The 16,077-nt window shown below is 40.8% G+C and overlaps 1 long non-coding RNA gene across 1 annotated transcript in view; it reads right to left on the bottom strand.

Annotated features, from left to right (window-relative positions):
- The window catches only part of LOC148222894 (uncharacterized), an 86,924-nt gene extending 71,742 nt beyond the window's left edge, over positions 1-15,182 (bottom strand). The window contains exon 1 of the long non-coding RNA XR_015805045.1: positions 15,055-15,182. This is a non-coding gene — a long non-coding RNA (uncharacterized LOC148222894). The remainder of the gene's footprint in view (positions 1-15,054) is intronic.
- Positions 15,183-16,077: the final 895 nt, after the last annotated feature.

Genomic DNA, 16,077 nt, shown 5'->3' with positions numbered 1-16,077 from the left:
GTTGTGATTAAAAATACTTTAAAGTAATGTTGACTTAAAGCGCTGTCAAATTACCAAGTCCATAGCCAGTGAGAATATAGATTGGCTTTTCTAATGTGCTTTAGCTGATACTCCATTACTTGATGAAATGCAAATAGAGCCAGGAAAAGAAGCAGCCAAGGCTTATTATTCCATGCTGAAATTTTTCTCAGCAAATTTTTCTCTGCAAAAATCAACAGAGATGCTGATATTGATATTGATTTCACTGGGACCAATATTTTTCTCCTAGGAAGCAACCATGATGAATACTTGGGTATCTTGTGCTGTGATTTTTCTCACTTTGTGTTTCACACTCCATAAAAGCTCGTTTAGGAACTCTCCATCCCTGCAGCAGTAAGGCACCAGGACAGGATAGTGGCTGGAGTGCAGTGCCCTGCCAGAGCCCAGTGAGCAGGGCAGTGGCTGGGACCTGCCAAGGCAGGAGGGCAGGAGGTGTCCCTGGGCCCCACGGCGAGCACACCCGGACTCAGAGCACGGGAAGGGCACGGATGGGGGTGTGGCAGCAGAGGGTTGAGCACTGCTCACGGCCTTCTGAGGGGCAAGAACCTTCCTGGGCAATGAAGAGGTGCTGCCACGCCTAACACCAGCAAAAGCTCGCTTGCAATAAAGCAACCGTGGCAGAAGAACTTTTGCATAAACAGGAAGCACAGTAAGGAAGAAGCTTTACCTAACACCAACATATTTCTAAAACTGCAAGATTCTGGGAAGGAAAACTCTGTGCCACTGGCTTCTGCGGCTTGCACTCTGTTCTCAAAGTCTCCTTGCTGGCCAAAGTTCACATAGGCACACAAAGCATATCTTCTTCAGAATTTAGAAAGCTGCACTGGATTAAGGACATGATGCATCTTGTCAAATCCTCTGGAATGCTGGCAAGGTCAGGGCAAGTAATGCCTTTCTATTAAGTATCTCCTAATATAAGGACGATCATAGTGCAGGGAAAAGTAAGTCAATTGTTAGAAGTCAATTCTAAGTACATCATGAAACTGTATTATTTTAAAATAAAAAATGGTATCTGAGATTGGCCTCAGAGTCTGTCAGAACATGATGCTGGCCAAAACACTACAATCCAGACCTCTAAATACAAAAATCAGTCTGTTTTCTTTGTCTCCCATGCCATTCTCCTGCTCTCTGGAAATCTCTCCAACTGGAGCATTCGTAACTAACAGATGATTCTCTAAGTCAAATCTTCTCAAAATTAATGCATTACATACTTAAATCTATATTACTAAATCAAAACAAAAATGCTTTGACTTCAAAAGGAGCTGAAAACGCAAACTTGCACTTCTGTTTATTTCCAGAAATGAGTCTGCTTTTGTGCCTTACCTGGGATTTAGAATCTCAGATTCAGGTACTTACAAGGCATAATTTGACACACCAGAGATTTCTTCTGTGAATGTGAAGCCTGAAGTCCCAAATAAAACTGCTGCCTCGATTCACAATAAAATAGGCTAATTTGCCAAGAGATACACTACAGCTATTCTTCTGTTCTGATAAAATCAGAAGTATGTAACTTTTAGCAAAGTTGGAAAATACACTGGCACGGAAACAGTTCTTGCTACAGGCAAAAATAATTTTACTTTTGGCAGGTTTACAGCAAAGCAAGTCAGTTACATTTTCACCTCAGGTGGTTTGTGGTATCAAAAAGGCAGTTCTTGCAGATGGAAAACTGTCATTACATGAGGACAAGCTGTTTGCTGGAGGAAATGGAAATATTTTGCTCTCTGTCAAACCTGCGAATATTGGAGAGAAAATCTGTTTTCATGTAGGAATGCTCAAACCAGAAGCTGATAGTTTAATGGAGTTCTACTTGACTGACAGTGGCTCACCAGACTGGAGACTGGCCAGCTTGTGCTTCAGTTGTTACACCAAGTTACCCTCAAATTTCAGCAAGGAGTTGCTTGTACACAGGAACAGTTGTGTGGGCTGAGAGATTGTTCCAGATCACCTGAAATGGATGTGGTGAGCCCAGCACGCTCAGGTGCCTCTGGAAACGATGAGTCACCAAGTCAAACCTCAGAGAGCATGTCCTGCGGGCTGTCCACTGGGGGTGCTCGCAGGAACTTTGTTGGGCTGCAAACTGTCCAGCAGTAACGCCCACTGCTGCCACGAGAACTCCGAAAAGGAGGAATGAACAGCAGAGAGCTGCTAGAGAAGGTGAGCCTTCCCCAGGCTTTCCATGTGGCTGCAAAGCCAGGGCATGGAAGCACTGCCTGCTGCCACTGCACAATACCTTCACGTTCCTTCAGCTGGAACTCAGCCGTGGGTGGAAAGCACCAGAAGCACGAAGTCTTCAGAGGTGGATCTGGAGCATCTCTGAAAGGACTCACTAATATTACCTTTAATAGGGCAGAGTCATCAGATCCAATATTTACACAGACAAAGGTTGCAAAGACGACAGTTGTAGGTAGCACTGTTACATAAATCAGACAATTTGTCATGGGAAATTGATCTGACAAGGAAATCTTGATTTTCTTAGCAGAAATTCAGACTTGAAGCTAAACAAAATGCAAGATAGGTTTTCAGGGAGTATATTCAAGTAAAAGAGATATATTTACATTTGGCTGATTCAATATTTATGATGCTTTCAAAACTTGGGTGTGCCTACCCTACTATTAATTCAATCTTACTCTTTGCTCCCAGACTCTGGTCCCGTGGGTGACAAAACACACAAGGGCAGTTAATTTCCACAGGGCTCGTAGGGATAATCCTCTGTGCCTGACATGCTGAACAACTGCCCAGCACTATCCAAATAATTCCTACATTTCTCTATGTCCACACACATCTTCCTGCACCAGCAAGGGAAACGTTGACAAATCTATCAGAACACTTCTGCTGATGCACAGCACATGCTCATTATTGTACTTGATGGGCAAGAACATCAAAAAGCAAATTCAACTGACCTTCCCACAGGGGATTAATGTGCAGGCCCACAGGATCTCACAGGAAGCCCAGGCTATCTGGCTATTCCAGAGATTGATGAATCTCCAAGAGTGTTCTTTCAGGCACTCACTGCACACAGAAATGTGCTTCCACAATGCCCTGCTCACCAGAGAGGTGCAGTACCCTTTAGGGGAGAGGTGGGTAAAGCACTCTGGCATCCACCACAGCTTCTTCATCTGCCTCTGCCTGGGAGGGAAGAGGCAGGTACAGAAAGCAAGCAGTTGCTTCTGATGGGGTCTCTCCAAGAAACACCATGGGAAAGAAGACAAAATTCCAGCCTTCTGGTCAGGTTGTGGTCACCCTTGCTGCAGAGGAAGTGTGCATGAAAGCACAGCTGTGCAAGTCAGAGCCCTGCAATGCAGAGGCAGAGCTTCCTCCATTGCTGTCAGTCCCCCACAGCTGGGGGAGCAGCAATGCAGGGAGTCCTGCTCAAAGAACAAGCAGCCAGCTCAGAGCTCAGAGCCACCCAGTGCTGCCCAGCTCACACACCTCACAGCACACACTGCCCAGGAAGCTGGCCCTTTACTGCCACCTTTCCAGTGCCAGAGAAATACTCAAAGCATGAGAAAAATCACAAAGATGATGAATTGGAAGGTCTAGCCCTTATTGATAAGTACCATGGTATTTCACAGAAAGAAATCTGATTTCACAGAAAGAAATTTGATTTCAGCAATTTGATAATCAAGGGGACATGGTAATACAAATTAAAAATGAAACGAAAGACTGAATGGACTGTGATGATTAAAAGAGCTTAGAATGTAAAATCGAATATCCAGTGAATGAAGAATATAAACCTCATATAAACCCACCGGCCTCAATCAGAATACTTTCACTTTGTGCTATTTTACTCACAGGCCATGCCAGACAGGGTGACTGATCATGACATGGGACGGGAAGGTGACAGTGTTTAGTTGCAAGCAAACACTGCTTAAAAAACCCATTTTAAGGGAGCTCTGAAGAGATGACAGGCTCGATTTGTCTCAAGGACTATGCAGGAGATGAGTGAGAGTCACACAGTAAAGAGCACGCACAGCAGTGGGCACTCTAAAGGCCAAGGGACCTACAGACCAGCTGAGCAGTGCAAGGCAAAGCCTGTCACCTAGACAGAAAAACTTATGGAGTCAGTGTACATTCCTCTTATTTGCTGAAAAATGGGCAAAGCTGGCTCAAAAAGCAAGTAGACAATAAGCACTGCTTTTACCTCTCTTCTATGAGCCAAGGAATCTCTAGTAACTTAGAAAGGTTGGCAACACATTAATTTCCTGCTCTTGTAAGACTTCAAAGAACGTCTTCATCAGAATTAAAATCCATTTGCACAATCCCTTCCCCAGGTATTCTTCTCTCTCCAGAAAGGTCAATTCCCATCACACCTAACTCACTGGTTTCTCTCTGAAGGTTGAGACTTGTAAAGCCTCAGGAGTTGGATTCCAGTGTGGAATTTTGCTTTAGGTTCTGTCTCTCACTCCTGAGTATCTAAGGAATGAAGTCCATGCCCAACGTTTTATAGTTTAACAGACTCGACTGTAGTGACTGCATTCCTCCAAATCTCAAAAGGTCTTTTTACTCCTATTCTTAAACTTTATGAACTATAAATTGTTCTTATTCTAAATTTTCTTTGATAGCTAACACTGTTGTACATTTTAAAAACAAGTTTCTTACCACAACAAATACCTGTGTCTTCATAAAAGACATCTTCCTCTTCCTAAATTGCTCTACTGTGATTTTCATTCTGCTGTGGCAGATTCCCAGTAGACTTTCAGAGGCATTTTGCATGATCTGCTGGCAGTGCTCTAATGCTCTTTATCACAGAATCACAGTAGTTTTTATCATCTTTCTGGCAATTTTTGAAATTCTACAAGCCTACTGTGTGACAATTTAAAATACTGTTCTACAAGATTAACCTACAAAAGTGTGAAAAGTACAGTATGTGCTTGGAAAAGGTCACAGAGAAGCGTTCCATAAGAAGGAATCAATATGATTACAAACAGATTCTGAAGTCATATTACCATTTTAATTGGCTGGCATAGCCTTTTCACAATTCCACCTCAGTGCTAACATTAATTCCAAGTGTGACAGTACAAGGCTGTGCTAACACAAACAGGAAAATAATTATTATGCACTGACTGGCCATCTTTTGTTACTACCTAGATGTATCCAAATTATAACATTAAATATCTACCATTGTTTTTTACTCAAGAGATTAATCTCTTTCTTGGAATGAGTTTTGACTGTTCTTCAGAATATATTAAAAACATTAAACTCAAGCACTTCAAGCTGGAGTTAAGAAAATTTTTAAAAAATTTTTAGGAAAAACCTAACCAAGCAATCTCCAAAGCCACAGTTCTCAGCAGCATTAGGAGTGGCTAAAGGCAATGAACAGCTGTGCCAGGGAAAGAAGAGCTGCCAGGCAGCTGCCATCCTGTCCTGGTGGGCTCCAGAGCCTGCTCAGGGTGGAGGATCAGGAAGGCTGCCCCGCCCCACTCTGCTCTCCTGACTTCTGTACAAAGCCAACCACATCCCTTCTACTCTGGCTGCTTCTTACAGTTGTTTTTTTCCCAAGTTCTTATCCTATTTCTTGTCCCGGGCTCCTGTGTGCAAGGATCTGTTTGCTGTCCTCTCTAGCCTTTACACATGGCTGACCAAGTGAAGCTGCCTCTCACTGTGCTGCTCAATGTGTGTGCTCCCACTAAACATCACTGGCCCCCAGTTGTGTCTTTCCTCCCTGGTTACCACATCGCAGGCTCCTCACACACACACAAAGCTCCACTTCCTTGTCTGCCACACCTGTACCCTCAGCTCAAACTATACATAAATGTGTACTGTCTGTGTCTTCATTTGACATGATCTTCTGCATATTCTTGGGGGAGAGGGGCTATGGGATTTGCTTCTAACAAGAAAAGGTTTAGTGATATTTAGTGATTATGTAAAATATGTTTTAAAGCCTATGTATAGTTTCTTAATGATAACAGACACTATGAACATAAACACAAACAGACTAAAGGTAGGATTTGGATAATATCTTGTATCTAGAGGCTCTGTGCTGGAGACAGTCAAGTATAAAAAGGAGAAGGAACTGCTATACATTCAAATTCATTTTAGAAATGAATCTGATGATCTATAGCTGACATTTGAGACAGCAAAGAAGCTGCATACAGGAGAAATATTTTAAAGAATAACGCCAGCATGTGAAAAAAATGTCAGTATGTTCTGTGAATAAGCAGGAATAAGGAGACAAAGGCCATGCTTTAACCCAGGGATGCTGAGTGACTTTCACCCCTGATGAGACCTTTGGACATTATGAACACAGCTCAGGGTTCTGCTGTAGCAAGGTACCCCTGACACGTGCAAATGCAGTTCAGTCAATCAGCAAGAGAGCTTTGCTGTGTAGTGTTAATTCAATCAATATTTATAAGAGAAGCTTACTTTTCCAAGAGAAACTTGTTTTTTCTCCCCATGAAGACATTTCAGTTCACGTTTTACTTCGAGGATATTAATAACCTTTCTAGGAGGACTCTGGGCCCACCCAAGGCTCCACACCAACGTGCTGCCACCAGCTGGGACTTGTTTTGGTGTAGGCAGATAAACAAGTAAAGGACTGCCTGGTGGTACTTGGGAATTGCACTGCATCTTCTCTGTTGGCACAGAAGGGCTGCCAAATCAGAAAACGTATCTGCTTTGCAAACAAGGCCAAGCACAGGTACAATCAGGACATTTCAGGAAAAACAAGATGAGCTATTTCCATAGTTAAGCTGAACCAAATGTGGACAGCTGTACCTCCTCTTCCCAGGACACTGAACTCTGTACATCCAAGGCAGGAACCCAGCAGAACAGGACTCAAATTAGTCTCAGTTACACCATTTTTCATGGTTAACCTAGTTGTGATTTGGCCTGCTTCTGGGAATACTCTCTCATTAACGTGACTGGTGTTCCTCCAATGGTCTGCAGTGGTGAAAGATTTTTTGTTTAACCATTACTCTCTTATTTGAATTAAAACCCAATGAAGCAGGTACACTGATTCATGCAGTTGACATTTTTAATGTAGACCAGGCAAAATAAACTCAACTTCACCAACACTTATTTCTATTTGAAAGGCCATTTTCTAAAAACTGGATTTTAAAGGCTAAACAAAAATCTTCTTAGTGAATTAGTCACCAGAGATGGCTACCTAGCTCAGAGCACACAGAAAAATACTGACATTGGCAGAAAAGCTAAGCAGCTAATTAAAATTTACAGGCTGTTCAGAAAACCTCTCAAATGCTGCATGCATTGTTGAGCATACCTAATACATCAGGACATTAAAAAAAGATATCCAAAAGAAAGGCAAAGTAATAGGAACAAAAATAACTAGAATAAAATAAAACTGTATTTGCCAATCTTAAATTCTGTATGCAAGCCATCCTTCCTTGGTTGGTTTTGGTTGGTTAGTTGGATTTTTTTTAATCTTGCAATATTCTTAAACTATCAAACAAAATTCAGGAGTTTAAGGCCGACAGAGATAAAAATATCAGCAGCACTATTACATGGAGGAGAAAAACTGCAAGGGAACATTGTGAATAAAAATATCACAACTTTTGTAGAGATGGAACTTTCATCCACTCAGCTGCATTCTTTCAGTGGTAGCCAAAGAATGCAGAAGTTTTTAATTAACTATTGGCAGAGTAGAGCAGAACTGAAATCCCAGTATATAGTAGATGAACCAAACTGAAGTGCATCCTAGTGCCCATATGGGACTTAGAGAAGTCTTTGTCATCAGAATTCAAATAGCATTATATAATATACTATAAATAATCATAGAACCATTAACAATTTTTTTTTTACAAATGTATGGAGGCTAGTAGTTTACCTTTACATAATGTGTGTATCATCTTCAGGGTGCCCTTACCAACTTAGACATATCCTCAGAAGCCATTCAGGAGTGTCTTTTTCCCTGTACTGTGTTTACATATATATTTCAGCATAAATTGGTAGCATAAGCATAGTTAAATTCAGTTTTATGTGGAAGAATTCAAGTCAATCTTAGAAGACTCTTATATGGTACTGGAAGTGGTATCCAGGGCTGGGCTGATACCTCACCAGCCTGAGTTTCCAGAGTTTTGCTGTGCAGATACTCTGCAAAGTCTTTTTCCTGAAATTCTGTTTGTGAAGAATAGGTCATGCCCACGACCCAGAGGAAAACTCACTTAGAAACAGAAGGTGCCATTCAGATGTCTCCTGTCCAGCAGAGAGGAACTGAGGCCAGAACAGATGAAGTGAATGTTCACCAGGATCATGTGGCAAGTGAGAGCCTGTCTCAAGAGACAATGTAGTGTGCAGCAGAATAATAAATCAATGAATAAGCACTGTGGGGCTTTGCCCCAAGGAGAGACAAGAGCCATTTACCTGAAAGGACCATCCACTGCTTATTCCAGGAAACATTTTGTATTTCATTCCTCCATCTCAGGAGTACATGAAAAGCTCAATCAATCCATCAAACCTGTGCAGAACTACACTAGTGATTAAACCTTGCTTCTAGTATTGAACTTAGCCTGGAGAAACCCGAGCTCTCAATGGAGTTTAGGCATACCCTGTGACAAAACACGTCCCCTTCCTCTCCATTTTGATTGTTTTAAAGCAGCTCTGCACTGAACTCATGAGAACACAGGTGCTTAGCCTGCCCCCAGGCTGTAGCAATGCAGCCTCTCCCTGTGCCTGAACGCCTGCTGAAGGCCGGCGAGGGAAGGAGAGGCTGTGCAGTGCTCACTCAAGGGTGCCTGTGCCATCCCTGGGGCCAGGAGCTCAAGCTGTGTGCACACAGGGCTGGGTGTTCCCATCCCTGCAGAACTCTGGAGAACGCTGCCCTGATCAGCACAGCAAGACTGGGGCTGAAAGCTGCACCAGCACACAGGCACAGTTTGCTCCCAGCCACGGAACACACTGCAGGATGAGGGCACGGGGCTGTGAAGCTGGGCAAAGGAAAGCAGCCTCTGCTTGGACAGCTCGCTCCAACAGGCTGGAGAACCAACAACCTCCCCAGAGGGAGGCAAACACCACCGAATGCCAGGAAGAAAAATGGGATGACTTTTCTCTGGGCATTTTGATGACTTTCTCTTCTCCAACCACTCTGCTGGTCTGGAATTATGCCCACACGAGAGTAGCTCCATTTTACATTGAGAAAAATAGAAAGAGTTAGCTGAAAACACCTTTTTTTTCCTCTGTGGCCAGCCTTGCCCTAAATGTTTAAATACCAAAATGTTTCTGATAGCTGTCTACTGCCATTCACAGAATGATCATCATCTTCATTACGACTTGCAAAAGAGAACCTTTGAAAATACATTAAAAACACAAATATTTTTTAAAATATGCATTAAACTAAAATTGTTTGAATTCTGATATGTATTCTTTTGCATAATGCTACCACCAATACAAAAGATTCCTTTCTGCCAAGAATCAAGTAGAAAAGAAAATGAGTCTCTGCTTTCATCTATTTATACAGTTAATATACTGCTAAAGAAACCTACAGCTGAGTCTTCATTTCATCTTCTATAAAAACTTCTAGATGAGTTTTCCTATTCTCCCAACAGTGTTTCAAAATTACACAGATATTTTAAATGGCTTTCAAAGTCGATTACATGGAAATGTTAAGCAAAGTTCCCAAAAAATGGTTATCTCTATATTCTTCAGCTGTAAATAAAAACTATTTTCTGGCTATGAAAAATCAATCTTTTCCTTAATTGAGGACAGCCCAATGGCTATTTTAAAGTACAGTGGGGGCTCGAAAGGAATAAGGACCATGCAAAAATGCTTTTAGTGGCTGAATACTGTGTATATTTCTAGCAAAGATCAAAAATTAGAAGAAAACAATCTAGTATATATTGAATTATAAGACATAAGCATCCGCTTTTGTGTCACTTCAGACCAATAAGTGGTATTTTAATTCATTAGTGATAAATGCAATTCCTATAAATACAGAACTCTGCAAAGCTAAAAATGCAATCACATTTAATTTGGTCATTACACCAGCTCTTCAACACCTGACATAATTTTTTTTTTTCCTCTTCAAGAAAAGTATTACTTTAATCTAGATCAATTACTTTTTCTTTGAAAAGAAGAGGAATCTTAAAGAATACCTAAGCATTAAGTAATTTGACAGATGCTTAGCTATGGGCTATTAATGTGAGAGACCATTTTCTCAGAGGCTCAACGAAGTATAGTTGCTCATGCATCCAGAAACAATCTGATACTCTATCATTAAACTCTTTCTCTCATAACGCTATGAAGTTTCTGCAAATTATTACCTCGAATGCAGTAACAGACAGGTCTTCTGAGTGGCAGTAGATCTGCATAATCCAGAGACATTTACCAGGCCCTGATTCAGTAAAGCTAAGCTCCAAATGAACACTGGTTTTATTAACATTGCACATCGGAAACATTTTATGAATGTTTGAAAAGAGATGCATTTCTTAGTTAGCTTGTGGAAGGTATCACACAATATCTTGTGTCTCTCACAACAAGGAAGCAGTCTTGGTATTTATTCCTTTTGGGCTGTTATTTCTATGAATTATCAATTTCAGCAACAGTTCCTACACAGTGACTTCCTACAATTACTTCCTAAGAAACTGATACTAATCCAATTGAAGTCAAAGGAATTATTTCCACAGACTCCCACTGACATTCATCCATGCCCTAAATTCCTAATAATCAACAGAGGAGTCTTTGTATAGCACTGTAGGAATACATTCAAAGAGTAAAATAATCTGCTTTCAGTATTTGTTATATTAACCATTTGGCTCTGGCTTTCCTCCGTGGATTAGTTCAAACACTAGAACTACTGGCATACTAAACTGCCTTGAAACATGAGGGTCATGAAGGATCTAAAAGAGTTTACAGTTTAGGAGGCTTTCTTTCCTCAGACCATTTTCTTAAGACTTGTTCATAAATACCAATGTCTATCAATTAGGTCTATATTGTAAACATGCAGTCTAATTTAGATAAGCAGACTGAAGTTGTATTTTGCTCAGAAGGGGATCACTACAGCAGCTGGGCTGAGATTTCCTGGACTTTGTGTGAACCATTGCTACGGTAGGAACACTCCAACACTAATACACTGCATCTGGGAGATGCAAACAAAGTCAGAGATGATCACAGACAGTGTAACCCTAAAACATGTTCAGAACAATCCCCAAGATACATTTAAAGATTTGGTGAGTGAGCAAGGCAGACAACGTCTTACTAGTAACACTATACTTTTTTAGGATACTTGCCAATCTACTCGTGACACTTTGTATTAAGATGACTGTTTCCTTGTGGGCACTGGCTACAATAATCAAGATGGGAATTACACGTAAACCAGCCAAGAGAGGAATGCAGGTGCCACATGAAACGCCAGTGCAGAAAAAAATCCCTCCCTCTTCTGTGGTAGATTAACACCCTCGGCAGCTGAGGAGGCCAAAGGAGCAGGGCAGGAGCAGAGGGAACTGTTTAACTCCTAGGGCAGAACTAGACACGGGGAAGTGGCCCATGAAGCATGAAATACAGAAAAAGCAGGGAAATAGGATGTCCTGCCCTGAGCATAGCTGGTACAGGTAGGAGCTGTGGATGGGGAAAAGAAAGGTTATCCTGTGAGGGTAAAAAGGGAAGGAAGTTTATCCCCTCTCTCAGCTCTGGTTCAGAAGGCAAAGCTCTCAAGTCTCGACTTGTCCTACCTCAGCATGTGCTGATGTCCCTAAAAACAAACGCATGAGTTGATGAACGAAACACGGGTCATGATCAAATCCACAGAGCCTGGAGCTGCCAGGGACCTGCAGAGATCATTCAGCCCCTTCCTGAGCAGAAAGGCAGCAACAACTGCTCCAGAGAGGGCTCGTCTCTTGCTCTTCCAGGCTTCCACGGCACACAGCCAGCTCGGGGCAGATTACTGCAGTGCGCATTCACCCCTGCTCAACAGCCTCATCTCACACCTAATGGAGAGTAGAACTGGTTTGTACTCCATGAAAACCAATCCAATTTGCACATTATATGTTTGCATGAATTACTGGCTGGAGGGTACTGTAGCAAAATTACAAAACTAGTGGTTGTGGATCAAGCAGAAGCTCGCATGCGATTGCTGGAGGGAAAGGATATGGTCAAAACGGGGAAATAAATGAGCACATGAGGAATTTAGAGCAGGGCTGTGGAAACTGGGAAGAGGCCTCTCAAACAGCAGATGAGAAATCCTGGCTTTTCACACGCCAGGAAGTGGTGTCTAGTACACAGAAATGGCTACAAGGAAAAGTGGCTATCAACTTGCATGACGGAGGTGACCTAGACAAAATTAATATAATCTCTTTCCAGACTTTCGGAGCTCAGTGCTGTATCAACTTTACCCATGCAAGTTACTTAAAATGCAAACACATTTGTCCCAGCTTTCCCAGCTCAGCAGACCTGAAGAGAAATTCATCCAGTCCCACAGTTAAAAAGTGAACAAAGATTTTAATGGGCCTTTCAAATGAAACAGCTGCATATGCATCCTCCTATAAAGAATCACCTTGAAGAAATGATCAAACACTTGTATCACTACAGAGTAATTCCACACAGAGGGTTTTGTTGTTTCTGATTAAAGTGTAAGTGTTAGCAATGGAGGGTGGAAAAAATGTTCTAGAAGAGAGCGTTATTGTCTTAAGTTAATTACAAAAGATACAAAATACCATCACAGCTTTCAGAAGATACCCTTCATGTGTGCACTGTTTGCAGGGCAGCTTCTGCCGAGGTGGAGAAAGCAGAGACAGAAAACAAGAGAAAACTGTGCTCTCAGAAGAACAGAAGACACATCCCTGGATTTCCAAAGCCCTTTGCTAGAACCTAGAGAGACAGTGGTACAGAGATAATGTCATGTCCCCATAAACAGTCCCAAAGCAAGGGCTCTTTTATCACCAGCCTCTGAAAAAGAGGACATAGATAAGATAAAGCCAAAACACCCCTCTGCTTAGGAAAAAAATATTTAGACCATCTGGATTTTTCAAATAATCTGATTTGCAAATCTCCTAGAAAAAATGCAAGCTGCAGTTTCAATTCCTAAATTAAATCTCACAGAACTGGTGTCTGGGATTGGGCTGTTTTTCTCATTTGCATTCAGTTCTCCTGCCACAATGAAGCAGAGGATATAAAACAACAAAGCCAAGAACAAAAACTGGTTTCTGAAAAAATTCTGCTGAGGATTTTCTTTTCTATTCCCCCCTGAAATAACATAATGTATGTGACATATGAAGAATTCTTGCAGAGGCATTTTGGTCTGAATAAACCCAGCTGTTTTAAGAAGAGTAGCACTAAAATCACTAAAAATAGCACTATACTAAGACAAAGCAAGAAGCTGCCACCTCCATGGATGAAGGCTATACTCCAAAAATACATGTTCACAGTTATGAAGTAAAAACGTTAACTTTTAGAAGGTTAGGTATTACTTTTCTTTTTTCTTTTTGAGGGTGGGAATGGGGTATTTTCTTTCTGAGTGAGGAGGGGGTTGAGAACAACTTAGGACTTACCTTTTTCTTATGAACAGCAGGAATGTATTACCCAAAGTTATAACTTCAAAATGTGAAACAGCTCTGTCATCATCCTCAGTCACTCTCCTTCATCCGTGGCAATTTGCATTAACTATGCATTTTTATTTTAATTTTTAGATACACAGTTGTTTACCATTTGCATTATATTTTATTTCTAATATCCACTGATGGGGTCTTGATTGTAGTGTTGCATGAAATTTTGATTTACAAGCAATTTACTATACATTTTCATGGCAGCAATTACAGTATGTTTTTGAGGCTGACATGTTTTTAGTGACTACTGCTGAAGAAAATCTCTCCTTCAAATATCTTCAAAGCAAATCCCTAATTCAATGTGAAAACCAAAACTGGTGGATTTCAGTACAGACTTGCAGAGATAAGCTAATGTTTTATTACTGCTCTCAGTGAATCTTTCTCTACGTTAACTTACTCATCTACTCTTTTAAATCTATATGTCATTTTGGCAAGTATGTAAATAGTCTCATTGGCCTTGACCTTTTGAAAGATTGTGTCTGCATGCATGTTTTAAGGCAGCAATTCTAAAATCTCAGTGGCCAATACTAAAAGGTTCATATTATGTGTGCTGTTTCTTTCCTCTAGGTATTGGAGACTGTCATCTGCTGAGAGTGACAACATAATTTCTCAGAATACAGGAAGAGGGCAGAAATGAGATGCCTGGAAAACACGATACAAACCATACTGAAAGGCAGACTTACTGAAATGGCTCAAGACTGCATTTAGTGAAAATCTCAATTTTCTATGTACTTTATATATCTAGTGAACATTCACGTGGAAAACTCAGCATTTCTTGCTCTTCCTGTAGTCACCTGGTTGGATTTCATGCAAACTGAGCCTCACAAATCATCCTGCCAAAACTACCTATCAGATCCTATTAACAAATTAATATGCAGCCTTGTGTTACAGAAACAGAGAAAAAGATGTGCAAAGAACCCAGCATCCATAATTTTTTTATTTTCATGATCATTATATTCACTGTGTAAATAAGGCTTTATTTCATTATGAATCCACATAAATCACTGTAACAATATATTGATCTTACCTTTTAACTTCCACTCTGAAGTGTCTGACCAGAAGAGGGAACTAGAAAAGTAACTTGTCTGCCAGCACAGTTAACCACTGCCTCCACTGCCAATCCAGTAAAAACTCCTCGTATTAAAAACCCAATATCCCATGCATTTTAGGGTATTCTTTTTAAAAACCACCTCAGGTGAATTGGTGCAAAAACTAAAGAGGGAGATACTAAATAACAACTCACCTAAAAAAAACACCTCTAAGAATAGAAATCAATAAATAATTAAAATTAGAAACAGTAATAGAAAGGAAAAAATTTGTGTCATATTTCCAACTGCTTTACAGTTGTTTGATTTTTTTTCTTGTTTCATAATGTATTTTAATGCTCTTTAAGATGAATTTTTAACCAAGGAACACTTTTTCTGTAATTTAGCCCACAGACACTTGAAACACCAACTTCCACCAGTACATTTGCACAAAAGCAGTTCACTCTCAAATGCATCTGCTGCAATGACTGCTTTCTCACCTGAAGGCACACGGCTCCGTAAGGGATGCAGGCACCTCTCTGCTGCTCAGGGCCATGTCCAGGGCTTGCAGGAACATGCTCCTTCTGTGTCCAAGAGACTCAGCTGATGGAGTCTACGGAACACGCTGCAAAGAAACTCTAACAGTTAGCACCAGCCAGTGAAAAAAAAATGTCTGCAATACAGAGCATGTATGTGTCAGGGAAAGACAAAAATAGGTAACAAAGCGCAGGAATTTTGCATGCTGCATATTTATTTACATATTATAACAAAATACTGCCTTTCCCAGTTGTCCCCACCACAGTGGGAGAGATCTTCATACTTGAAGCTCTTTCAACATAAACTTTCACGTTTGTTTAACGTCTTTTACTATACTCGCATAGGACTGTCATCAACTAGGATATATTGAGAATTTAGAAACTTTTAAATATAAATAATATTAATTTATAATGTCATCTGGTTGATGTTTTTTAAATCCATCTTTAAAAAATAATAGTATTTTGGCCTGCAAAAGGCCAAAGACAAAATACAGGGCACTTTACTGCAATTTCTACTGATTCTATTGTTATTATTTACCCAACAGTTAAAAAAAAGGATGTCTTTTAAAACCCTTACTTGCTTCATTATTTTCAGAAGTCTCTTTCAGTTTGGAGATCTGTTTTTCAGCACTTTGCCTGTACTGAGACTATTAATCATAAATCAAGACAATACAAATTTGACAAGGTTGCTTGTATGGACTAGTTTATCCTTATTAATAATTCCATGAAAAGACTCAGTTCAGCTTCCACTCCAGTCAATGAAATGATGTGTGACATGGCTACAGAACCTTGAGACTAGGCAAGTGACTAAGGCAGGAGCCAGCCAGGGCTGTTGTAGTGTGTGTTAATGACAGAACGGTAGCAGGGCACGGGGCCTGAGCAAAGCCACCTGACCAGAGACGGTGCCGGCGGTGCTACGGGATACAGAGATCATTCCAGCAGTGCTGTGCACCACCAGTGCTCTTCCCAAACTGTAACAGCAGAAGC

The sequence above is a fragment of the Sturnus vulgaris genome, chromosome 8 (genome assembly GCF_052056855.1).
Source record: "Sturnus vulgaris isolate bStuVul1 chromosome 8, bStuVul1.hap1, whole genome shotgun sequence".
NCBI classification, from domain to species: Eukaryota; Metazoa; Chordata; class Aves; order Passeriformes; family Sturnidae; genus Sturnus; species Sturnus vulgaris.
Note: the sequence above shows the minus strand (reverse complement) of the source record. Positions and strands in the feature narration are given on the sequence as shown.